Source organism: Triturus cristatus, chromosome 1_2, assembly GCF_964204655.1.
Source record: "Triturus cristatus chromosome 1_2, aTriCri1.1, whole genome shotgun sequence".
NCBI lineage: Eukaryota > Metazoa > Chordata > Amphibia > Caudata > Salamandridae > Triturus > Triturus cristatus.
In genome coordinates, this window is record NC_140580.1 from 1057558065 (window position 1) to 1057569228 (window position 11164).

An 11164-nucleotide genomic window follows, 5' to 3' on the forward strand; every position below is an offset into this window, starting at 1 on the left:
GCAGTCATTAGTATCCATTGAGTGTTGAGACTGTTGATCAATAAAATGTTGCAAATCTTCAGGACGTTGAAAAGATTTTGAGAAATTATCCTTCCAAATGCGCATCGTCGATGGATCAAAAAGTCCATATTTGTAGCCAAGACTTCGTAGTTGAGGGCGAAGATTCCTTGCGAATTGAGACAGTTTCTTTTGCAAAATCTTGATGAATTAATATTTTATTCCCATTTACCATCAGTGAAGGTATTTCTTGTGCTGCTTTTCTAATTAAAACCAAATGATGGTGGCGGAGGACTTTAAAGATTATTTGTCGTGGTTTGGTGTGATGAGGGTGCCGATGGGAGGGAATCCTGTGAGCCTTATCAATTTCAAACTTTTCTGGAAATTTGAGTTGCAGAAAGGCCAGGAATCAGATTTTCCAAATATAATCTACAGTTAGCTACCTCGACATCCTCTGGTAAATTAAATATGCGAAGATTGTATTGCCTGTTGCGATTTTCCAAGTCCAACAGTAAAGAGCACATAGGTGAAATTTTTGTCACAAGTGGAGTGAAGGTGTCGATTTTTGCTTTATTATCTTGTATTTTGATTGAATTATCCGAAATTTTCATGGACAAACTGGCCATTTCTTCGCATACGTTTTTGACTTCTGACGCAATGGTATCTGTATTCACACGAAGTGCCTGAATTTCTTCTAATATTAAGGATAATAAAGGTTCAGCTGACTCAACTGCTTTTGATTTAACAGGTGGAGGCGAAACTTGCTGTCTCCTTTTATTATTAATGGAAGCTTTGTTATCCATTTTTTTAAATAAAGAATTTGATTTAAAATTGCAGAAGCAAATTATTATCAAATACAGAGAATGCTGTGGAGATATCTTAAAAATAACTGGTGCAGCAGCTAAAATGGACTGTGGGAGTGGCTAGGCCCAAAGCCAGGCCCTCTCTTGAAAGAACACTCCGCCCCCTTGACAGAGAAGCCCTGCTGTACCTGAGTGCTGAGCTGGGTGCAGGGACCAGGCGGTGAAAAAACCCACTTCCAATGCCCAAAATCGCAGGATTTCGCTGCACCACACTGGTAGGAACTTCATAAAAGCAGCAACCTCCTTAAAGACGATTTTCTGACAGGAATCGTCGATAATAATCAAAAAACGGGCGACAAACGCGTTAGAGGTCCTGGGAGGCGGCCATCTTGGATCCCGCGCTCGCGCGTTTCTAAAAACCCGGGGGTCCTGAATGAATAAAGCCTCCAGGTCAGTCCCACTAGACACCTTTACCTCCACAACTTTGTAAGTGTGAAGTTAGAATGCTTCACCGAAGACATTATCCTCTTGAAATTGGTCATGGGCACTAATGGGTTGGCATTGGGTTGGCAACTTGTTGGGATGCAGGTTACACTAAACTTTCCCTTGATCACTGCAAAATAGTTTCATTAAATTTTGCTGTTTTCAGAATTCCACTGATTGTTACTGTAACGTCTCTTATCAACGAATCTGATTGATGGCATTGTTCCTTTGTCCGTATCTTTTGATCACCTTATCTTTTTTATTCATTTTTTCATTCGTTTGGCTATCGTGTTTTTATATTAAATACCTAAATTGTGGGGTGAACACGAACAATTCTTTATTTAATTTGATACTATTGTACTTAAGTACAACACCTGCGTACAATAACTATGAGGGTTGGCTTGTCACTCAGGCTAAGCTGCCACAGGCTAGCCAATATAGAAATCATTGATAATGGGTCATCTGTGTGGAGGCTGGGGATTCCTAGCTATGCCAGTTTATGACTGCAGTACACATTTCTTAATATATGTACTTTGGCAGAATAGGCAAATAATACAACAGAACTATTCGTTAGCAACCTTTCAAAATTGATTTAATAGAACTATCAGCTATCAACCTTGCAAACTGATGTAGGCTACTAAAGTGTGATAGGCCTCATTGATTAACTATTGGCATTATATGTGAAGATGTGTGCAATGGCTCCATGGTTAGTTTGTACCGGTGGTCACCCTTAACGATAATTTTTGGGCACCGGTACTTTTTGTGGTTATTGAGACAGGCAGCAGTGATAAATGGGTGCCTTTGTTAGGCTCTCGCATGCTGCGATGGCTGCTGCTGCTGCTTTGACAAGCATGCATTAGTAAGTGTGCATCACTTATTTGTAAAATACAAGTAAAAAATTAATTGCATTTAAAAAAAACTGTGCCGTAAAGTTGATCCTGAGGCACACTATGACTGCAAGGTCCTTCTGAAAGAGCGCCAAACCTCAAAAAAGCGACACCCCATTGGCTGTTATGATGCCAGAGGTGGACAGGCGTAACTCTCCTTCCTACCTGTGAGTGGGGACTTCACCTTGCTCGTTATTTAAACGGCGCAGGAGGTGCCCCAAGAATTGACTGGCAGACACACTTACTGCTTTCCTTGCCCAGGGCAGTCGAATGCTGGAATCAGGTGGTAGAGCCCTGATCTGGGCCTAACAAGACTCCGGGGGGCAAATTTACAAGCAAGTGGCGAAGCGTGTCACTAAGCCAAGAAGGCTAATGACACGCTTCGCCACTTCAGAAAAGCAGGGCTGCAGCATATTTACTAGAATATAGTGCAGCTCTGCCTTTCCTCCTGCTCTGGCGCTAAATGTATCTGCCCAGCGCCAATGCAGGCACCCAGACACCATAGCGCAGGGGTGCCTGTGTTGAGGGAAAGATTGTTTATGTGCAGGAAGGTATACCTTCCTGCACATAAACAATCTTGAAATGCCGTTTTGTGACTTCTATGTGTGCTGCTTAATGCAGCACAGATAGAAGTTGTAAAATGGCATATTAAGAAAAAAATTTGTCTATGGGCAGGAAGGGGGACCTTGCTGCACACAATCATTGGTACTTTGCTGTTTCCATGTGCACTGCCCAAGTCAGCACACATGGAAACAGCATAAACGAGGAGAAATAAAGCATTTCTCCTCGTTTCACCTGTTTAAGGCCAGGTTTTCGCTGGTCTTAATGTTGGTGCTGCCTCCTATTTATGCTGCTCTTGTAAATACGGGGCAGTGTCAAAATCAATGGGTGTTGCGGTGCAAAGCCCTCCACTACACCCAATACCCAACCCTTTCACGCTAAGTGTAGCATGAAAGGGGGCCTTATTTTGAAGGTAGGGTTAAGCCACGTTTAGTGGCTTAACACTGCCTTGTAAATAAGGTGAAGCTCCTATCACCATCACGCCACTAAAAGTGATGTTGTGGTGCCTATAGGGGCTTGTAAATATGCCCCCATGACTGGCCACCAAACGCAGAGGACATGACAAATTTTTTTTCAGTTCGAAAAGAGGGTGTATGTAGTCAAGGGCCCAACAGTGGTACGGTTTTCCATGTTGGCTAATGTGGCATTCCGGCTTTTTGTTTTTTTGGGGTTATAAGCCAGGCCTACATGATTGAATAAATATGCAGAGCCTGATTAGTAATTACCAATTAAGATTAAGCTGGGCATGTTCCTTAAAGCAACTAACCAGTATAAGATGAACAAGCAAACACACTTTCTGGTCTTCCTACAACAAGCTTTAGCAAAGTCAATAGGTCTGGCCTTTGCTTGAGGGTTAATTGTAAAGTTTTTATTTGTTTTAATTGTTTTATTGCAAGCATATGCCATAAAAAGAAAAGACAACTGATCACCAATTCAAATTCAAAGTAACTTTATTCGGTTCTCAGATAGAAAAACCATAAAAGTTATATATGTATCAGCAATAGTTAATAAAATCACATAAAACCATAATACAGATTAATACAGAAATACAGAAACCGAATCAGAGTATAATACAATATATATTTTAAAAAAATGAAATAAAACCATTTATCCCATGTTAGTAATTCAATGTAACGGTAATAAAATAGGCAACACCAAAAATCCTATATGCAAATGTCGCAAAGGGGACGGTAAAATAAAATCATTTAGTGACCTACGAGATAGTTAACATCTGATCTAGGAGGGCCCTACTTTTTACTGCAGATTTGAGGAAATTGAGCACGAATAAAACCGAGTCCTCATGCAACAGTTGAAGATAAATGAGAGCTGGGTGAGCCTGCCTGAAATTCGCCCTTCTTAAGATCGGGACAATGAAGTTTTTCCTAGGGGATGTGTAGAACTTGCAGAAAAATAAAAAATGTAGCAAATCCCGAGGAGACATGCCATCGCAGCCACAGGATGCTAAGATCGTTCCTCTATCACTCCCCCTGGGCAAGGCCAACATAAAGTGGAAGTAACCCAGGCGGAACCTAGTCAGCAAGAATCGTTCATATGTGCTGAATGATCCCAAAAGATAGGGTTTGGTAGATGGCGTGGTTTTCAGCATTAAAAATCGTCGTACACTGGATTTACTCAATTCCTGCTCTTCCCTCTCCGCTCTCATTAAGTTACAGAAAGACTCCTTTACCCAGCTCAGGTCGTTTTTAGAGACCACTTCAGGATTTAAATATAAATCTGCTCTGCCCAACCTGGCAAAGCTGGTTTTTATGTAATTAAGCCACGGGATGCGATGCGAGTGATCAAGAGACATACACTGTATCAAAAGCAACCGGGTTAAGGTCAGTTCATCATTCCTCTAGATTTAAAGCCAGAAGATTAATGGTCGGAGGGCCAGGGTGTCACCCAAATACGGGATCCCTAGTTCCTCATGTACCACCATGTTAGAGGTTCCAGTTGGGACACCCAAAAGGCGTTTAAGAAATGTGTTTTTGACCACTTGCAACTCATCCGTAGCTATCTGTCCTCAAATTTCACTGCCATACGATGCAATTGAGTCACTCTTTGCCTGGTAAATCTTTAAGGGTGCCGCTATTGATCCTTTGCCTAATTTGGAGGCAAAGTTAAGAATGGCAGAATTAGCCCGAACCATGTCTCCCCTCTTCCTTTTTTTCAGTGGGCCCAACTTCAACTTCTCGTCCAAGATAACATCTAAGTATTAAAAAACATCAGTTCGGGGAACCTGAGTGGTCCCTACCCTGAACTGGAAGGACTTTTTGCTATGAAGGCCCACCTGCATCACAAAAGATTTAGAGACATTTATGGTTAGGTCTCGGTCCCTCATAAAAGTGGAAAAACAATCAAGCAGGGTTTGTAGCCCCCTGGCAGTTCTAGATATGAGGACCGCATCATCCGCGTATAATAGGACAGGCAGGCCTCGTCGGCCTACTTGCAGATAATTAACCCTTGTGGCTTGTAATACTGAATCTAAGTTGTTAATATATAGGTTGAACAAAAAGTGGGCCAAAATACAGCCCTGTCGTACACCTCGTTTAATATCCAGAGTACGAGAGACTCTTAGAGCTTGTGAAAATCTAACCTGCGCTTTAGTTGAGCGATGAAGGCTTTCCAAAAAATAAACAATGTTTTTATCAACCCCTGTATCCAACATGGACTGCCATAGTTTATTCCTATTCATGCGATCAAACGCAGGAGACAGATCCATGAATGCTAGGTGAATCGTCCCACAACGTGCAACAGTATATTTGTTCAGGATCATGGATAGGTTAAGACACTGGGCCATAGTCGACCGCACCGGATGGAACCCATACTGTATATCCAATAAAATTGCATGTTCCTCAGTCCAGGTTGTCAACCTATCGAGGAGCACTTGTCCCGCCACCTTGACCACTGAATCTAACAGGGAGATCGGTCTATAGCAGTGAGTGCTATCTCTGTTACCCTTTTAAAAAACCGGCACAATTGTAGATGTCACCCAAGACTCGGGCAATCGGATTTCACCGCTGCATTTAAAACGGTGGCAAGAACCGGCGCCCAGAGTACTGGATCAGACTTAAAGACATCAGCTGGGATACCATCAGGTCCCGGGGCTTTATTACTGGACAATCCATTTATCCCCTCCTCAACCTCAGAAGAACTGAAAACCAGATCAGGTATTCCAGCCATCCATAGGGGGGGCAATTTAGTTCCGGGGGACATTCAAAGATAACTTCAAAGTGAAGAACCCACTCCTCTTCGGTTATATAGGCTCCTGTTGCACTACCCTCCTCTGAACTCAAAAAGGGACTGTTAATTATGTTCCAAAAGCTGGAACTATCCCTCAGCATGCTGGCTTCAATTAACTCCCTCCATGCTTCATCTTTTAGGGCAGATTTATGCCTCGCCAATTCAGATTTATACTCTTTTCGGCGTAATCTCACCAATAAAGGGTCTCTCGGACTCAGATTTAATGCTACATACAAGTTTTTTGCCGCCTGAGAACATAATGAATCAAACCATCTAGGGCACTGCTTAACGGGCCTCTTAGCCGGGGCGGTTAAAAAGTCACTTATTTTGCCAGTAATTATTTCAAAGGCACTGGTAACCTCCCTAGGTTCTGCGGACAAGGTGGTACACCTAGCTAACTCAACAGCACAAGGGTCCGATAAATATTTATAAAATGTATCCGGGGATATGTGTGTCCATTTTAGCCGCCTACCACCATCAGTTAGTCTCACCATCCCTCCCTGCTTAACTCCCTTCATGTACGACATTACTGTCCTGGTCAAATAGGCACACAAAGGATTGTGGTCACTGAATGCACTAGCTTGTATAGCAAATCCTGTGAATAAATATAATATTGTGGATGTTACCAAAATAAAATCAATAAAAGAACCAACACCCCTGCCTTTAAAGGTTGGGATGATGAACTTACTACAGGGATCAGACAAGCACATAAGGGATGACAGATCATATTCCTGCAAAAGGCCATTCATTGTCTCCCCTTGTGGAGAGTGTTCAAAATGAATTCCCTGAGCCCGAAGACACCCAAGATCAGCCACACAAGACGCCCATGGGTCACCGCAAATGTGAATATTAAAATCCCCCGCTATCACAAGATTCCGTGACATGATGTTATAATGCTGCTTTACAAAGGAACCTAACATAGTGATATTACAAACATCATTACTGCAGGAAACTGAATTAGAGAAGTTAATAAGCACCAATTTATGGGCCCTCCTTCGTAATAACAAAGCCTGTATACAGGGGCTCTCTGCGGGCAAAACCGACAAAGTACAATCAACTGCCAAAGAGATTTAAATAGCAAGGCCTCCTCTGGATCTTCCCATATGAGAGGGGGTGGCTGGAACAAAGAAAGACTTAAAGCCCTCCAATGGTAAACTATTACCGGTCCACATCTCCTGTAGACAAATCACACTATATTGTTTAATGTACAAGATCCATGAGGGGTCGGAGAACTTATTAGATAGTCCCGCAATGTTCCAGGATATGAAATTTCTATTGTTTGCCCCTGTGATCCAAAACCCAGTACATGGCCCTAGACATTCCAGCGAAGGGGTTAGAGGGGCTTGGATCATTACGGTGGACCCACTCAGTCAATTACAAGTATCTAAGGAATCCAGGGGTGCAAAAGGGTTTGTAAGTTCCAATGCAGGGGGTAGAAAAAACTCCGGACGACCTGGTGCAGCACGGTCCCGTCGGCTTATATTTGGGGCCCAGTTAGAGATCAGGTTCTCAGGAGTTGGATACAATGGCGTATGTCAGTTTGGTGGGACCCAAAGGGCATTGGCATTAAATTCGGCCCCCATGATTCCGGTTTATAGAAAAAACCAAGTGGTAAGGTCATAATGCATGACTTGAAGCCAGAAAGGGGGTTGGTTGCAGTTGAGAACAAGATCCTTTCTGCAATGTGAGATTGATTAAAGTTAATGATAACACAGTCACCACAATACAGCTTACGTGAATTACCAATCCAGTTGACCCTACATACCAGGTTAATATTTTTTTTTATTCTCATGCCCAAAGCAGTGTTACAAGATAACCAGTGGAGTACCTTGTTCTTCAATTGGATAAAGGTCTTGTTGGTACCCAGAGGAAGAGCTGGAACGTTCCCTAATATTTCAACATATGGCGTCGATTCTGCAGGCAGGGTGATAACAGGCAGAGGATTTATAGCATTGTACATGGGGGGCATTCACTCCTCCCTGAGAATGCTTCCCACGTACATTGTTCTCTTATATACGCTGACCCTGTGTAGGTGATCTTCTATTTGGAGGTGGGGCCATGCCTAAATTTGGTAGAGTGTGGGATACAGGGGGAGGCAAAGTCTGGCACAGATGAACATTATCCCTCGAAGGCCTCAGAGGGGGTAGAGAGGGATCCATGGTGTTTGTGTTTGGGCCGCCCTCAGTAGAATGGTCCTTTGTGGAAGGAATTGATGGTGGGTTAATAATTGTACCCATTAACGGTACACAACGCTTGAGATCAGAGATACCGTTTTCGATCAAAGTTAAATGCTCCATAATAGGGCCCAGCATGGTGTTAAATAATTCCCTAAAAGAGTCCTGTAAAGATTCTAAGGTACACTTTAAGTCGACTTTAGCCGGACCTTGATCCGCGATGATCTTCCTGGGTGTTGGATCTGCTCTTGGTCTTTTAGCTTTCCCCCCTGGTGGCTGGTCCTTTCTTTTCGTGCCCGTCCCTTGGAGAGTCCCTTGGCTAACCAGCTTGGCACCTCCTGCCCTCCCTCGAGTTACGGGTCCAACCGCTGGTAGGATGACAGGCTGACCAACAGGCGTAACCCCCCCCCTCCCCAAACACATATGTGCAATATCCCCGAAGGGTTATTAACCACAATGGTTGGTGTGAGGGGCACAGACTGGCCATTTGGTTCAGTAACCGGGCTGATTTGTCCATCTGAATATTGAGTCCCGGATTTATTACCAACACCATAAATACAGTCCACTGATCCTTGAACACAGGTAGGGTGGGTTTGAAGGGAGGATACTAGAGAGGCGCCTGTTCACAATTTCAATCTCCTTGTCAAGGACTGATACAGCCCTCAGCAAAAATGAGTCCATAGTCGCCACTGAGCCTAGGTTACCAGTTATCGCCCCTGCTGGTGCTGTGGGTCCCTTACATCTCCCCATGTGGAATCTGGGTCGGTCTACTACTAATACCTTGACCAAATGGCCCACGGCTGAGTCTCAAAATTCTAGGATTAGAAGCCAAGATTAAGAATAAATTAAATTTAGATATGAAATGCGTGAAATCCCTACCTCAACCTCTACTGCTGCCGCTGGTGTAAAGGCAGGAGGATAATCGGTCCAGGTTCACTGAAATCCAGGAATGATTAACCCAAGGGCCGAGCGAGTAGGCCCAGCCCACCCTACTCTGGGCTTTGATGGGCCCGGGCTATGCCAGGGCACGGCCAGGGCAGGCCAGCGCGTCCCGCACTGCGGAAGCCCGGTCTTGCCTTTAAGCACCGGCTGGTGCAAATGAAACTGACACGGCTCCTGCCGCGGCGCGTCCTGGGCGTTGTGGTCCTCTGGGCCTCCGGGTGCAAAGTGCGGCGTGCAAGATTCTAAAAGTCTGTGCTCAAGGGCTCCCGCGCTCCGGAAGCCCGGTCCTGCCTTTAAGCGCCAACTGGCGCGAATGAAACTGACGCGGCTCCTGTCGCAGCGCGTCCGGGTGCAAAGTGAGGCATGCAAGATTCTAAAAGTCTGTGCACAAGGGATCACCAAATAAATATGGCCGCCATATACTTGGAATAAAAACGTTACATTAAAAAAGATTCACTGATGTGGCTGTTTTACTACAACTGTTTTTCTTTTTTTTTTTTTTAAAGACTTTTACTTTTTCTGACATTGACAAGAAGAAATCATTACCCAGAGAATTCACTCAAACTGCAAGCTGTTACAGTGTCACATAAACGCTTTATAACACCAAAGTTGAAAAGGAGACACAAAAAAATCACCCTCTCAATGGGTCCCTGAAGTACCAGCAAAATAAATAGCTATTTTAAAAAAAAGATAATATACATAATAAAACTAAATAACAAACTTTGAAGAAGCGAATTGGCTAAAGAGAATGGAGCTATGTTTAAGCAAGTGTGAACAATGTGTACAAGTTTAATGAAGTCACTCACAGTGCAGGCAGCCAATGGGTAAAATGGGCTGACCCATTGCCCCATGCTGTATGCTGTGTGGGAGGAAGCAAAATGTCATTGACATTTCAATAGACCAATAGATGAAGCCTAATGATCAGAAGCTCCTCTGTGGTTTCATATTGTGTATGAACGTTTTCGAAAACAATAGACTAGCTAGACCTAAAAATCTGACCAGACACAGAGAGAAAGTAAATGCCACAAGAGGTACCTTCTGTAAAAGGAAACAGGGGGACTCTGTGACGGATACCTACTATGGGCAATGATTTAAAAACAGCCTGCCCAAGATTAAGGCCTGTTTGGTTGGCTCCTGTAATGAAACTCCAATTTCAGTCAAGAGGTCTGGCTTGAATGTGCCAACACATGTAAACATAGCCGTTCACAAATGATACATGTATTGCATTCACAAGTTCTTACCTTCCATTCGCTGCACACCTTCTATTTCTGAGTATCACCTCCTCTCAGTCTCATGCCTGCCTGCCTCTCTCCTTGTTGTAATTCTGCAACTGTCTGACACCTCTGTCCATCAATTGTTCTTTTTGCAATCGTCACCCCGAGTGGGACGGGTATGCTCAAAGGTGAGTCCCGTGCTATCCATGCCACTGGAATCAAGCTATCCTGGCTGAAAAGGGGTGAAACCCTGAAACCGGTCCTAGGATGCTTGTTTCCAGTCCAGGGAGGACCTGGTCTGGCTGTTCGGGCTGGACTGTTCCCATTGGGCACAGGGTCAAGACTGATTTGCATATGACTGGGTCCAAACTGGAGTGGCATGGTGAGCAAAAAAACGATGGATTTAGACCCAGATCTCTGTACTGGGGTGAATGTATGACATTGTTCTGCATTCTGTCCATCAATTGTTCTTTTTGCATTTGTCACCCCGAGAGGGACGGGTATGCTCAGACGTGAGTCCCGTGCTCTCTACGCCACTGGAATCAATCTATCCTGGCTGAAGAGGGGTGAAACCCTGAAACCGGTCCTAGGATGCTTGTTTCCAGTCCAGGGAGGACCTGGCCTGGCAGTTCGGGCTGGACTGTTCCCATTGGGCACAGGGTCAAGACTGATCTGCATATGGCTGGGTCCAAACTGGAACGGCATGGTGAGCAAAAAAACGATGGATTTAGGCCCAGATCTCTGTACTGGGGTGAATGTATGACATTGTTCTGCATTCTGTCCATCAATTGTTCTTTTTGCATTTGTCACCCCGAGTGGGACGGGTATGCTCAAATGTGAGTCCTGTGCTCTCCATGCCA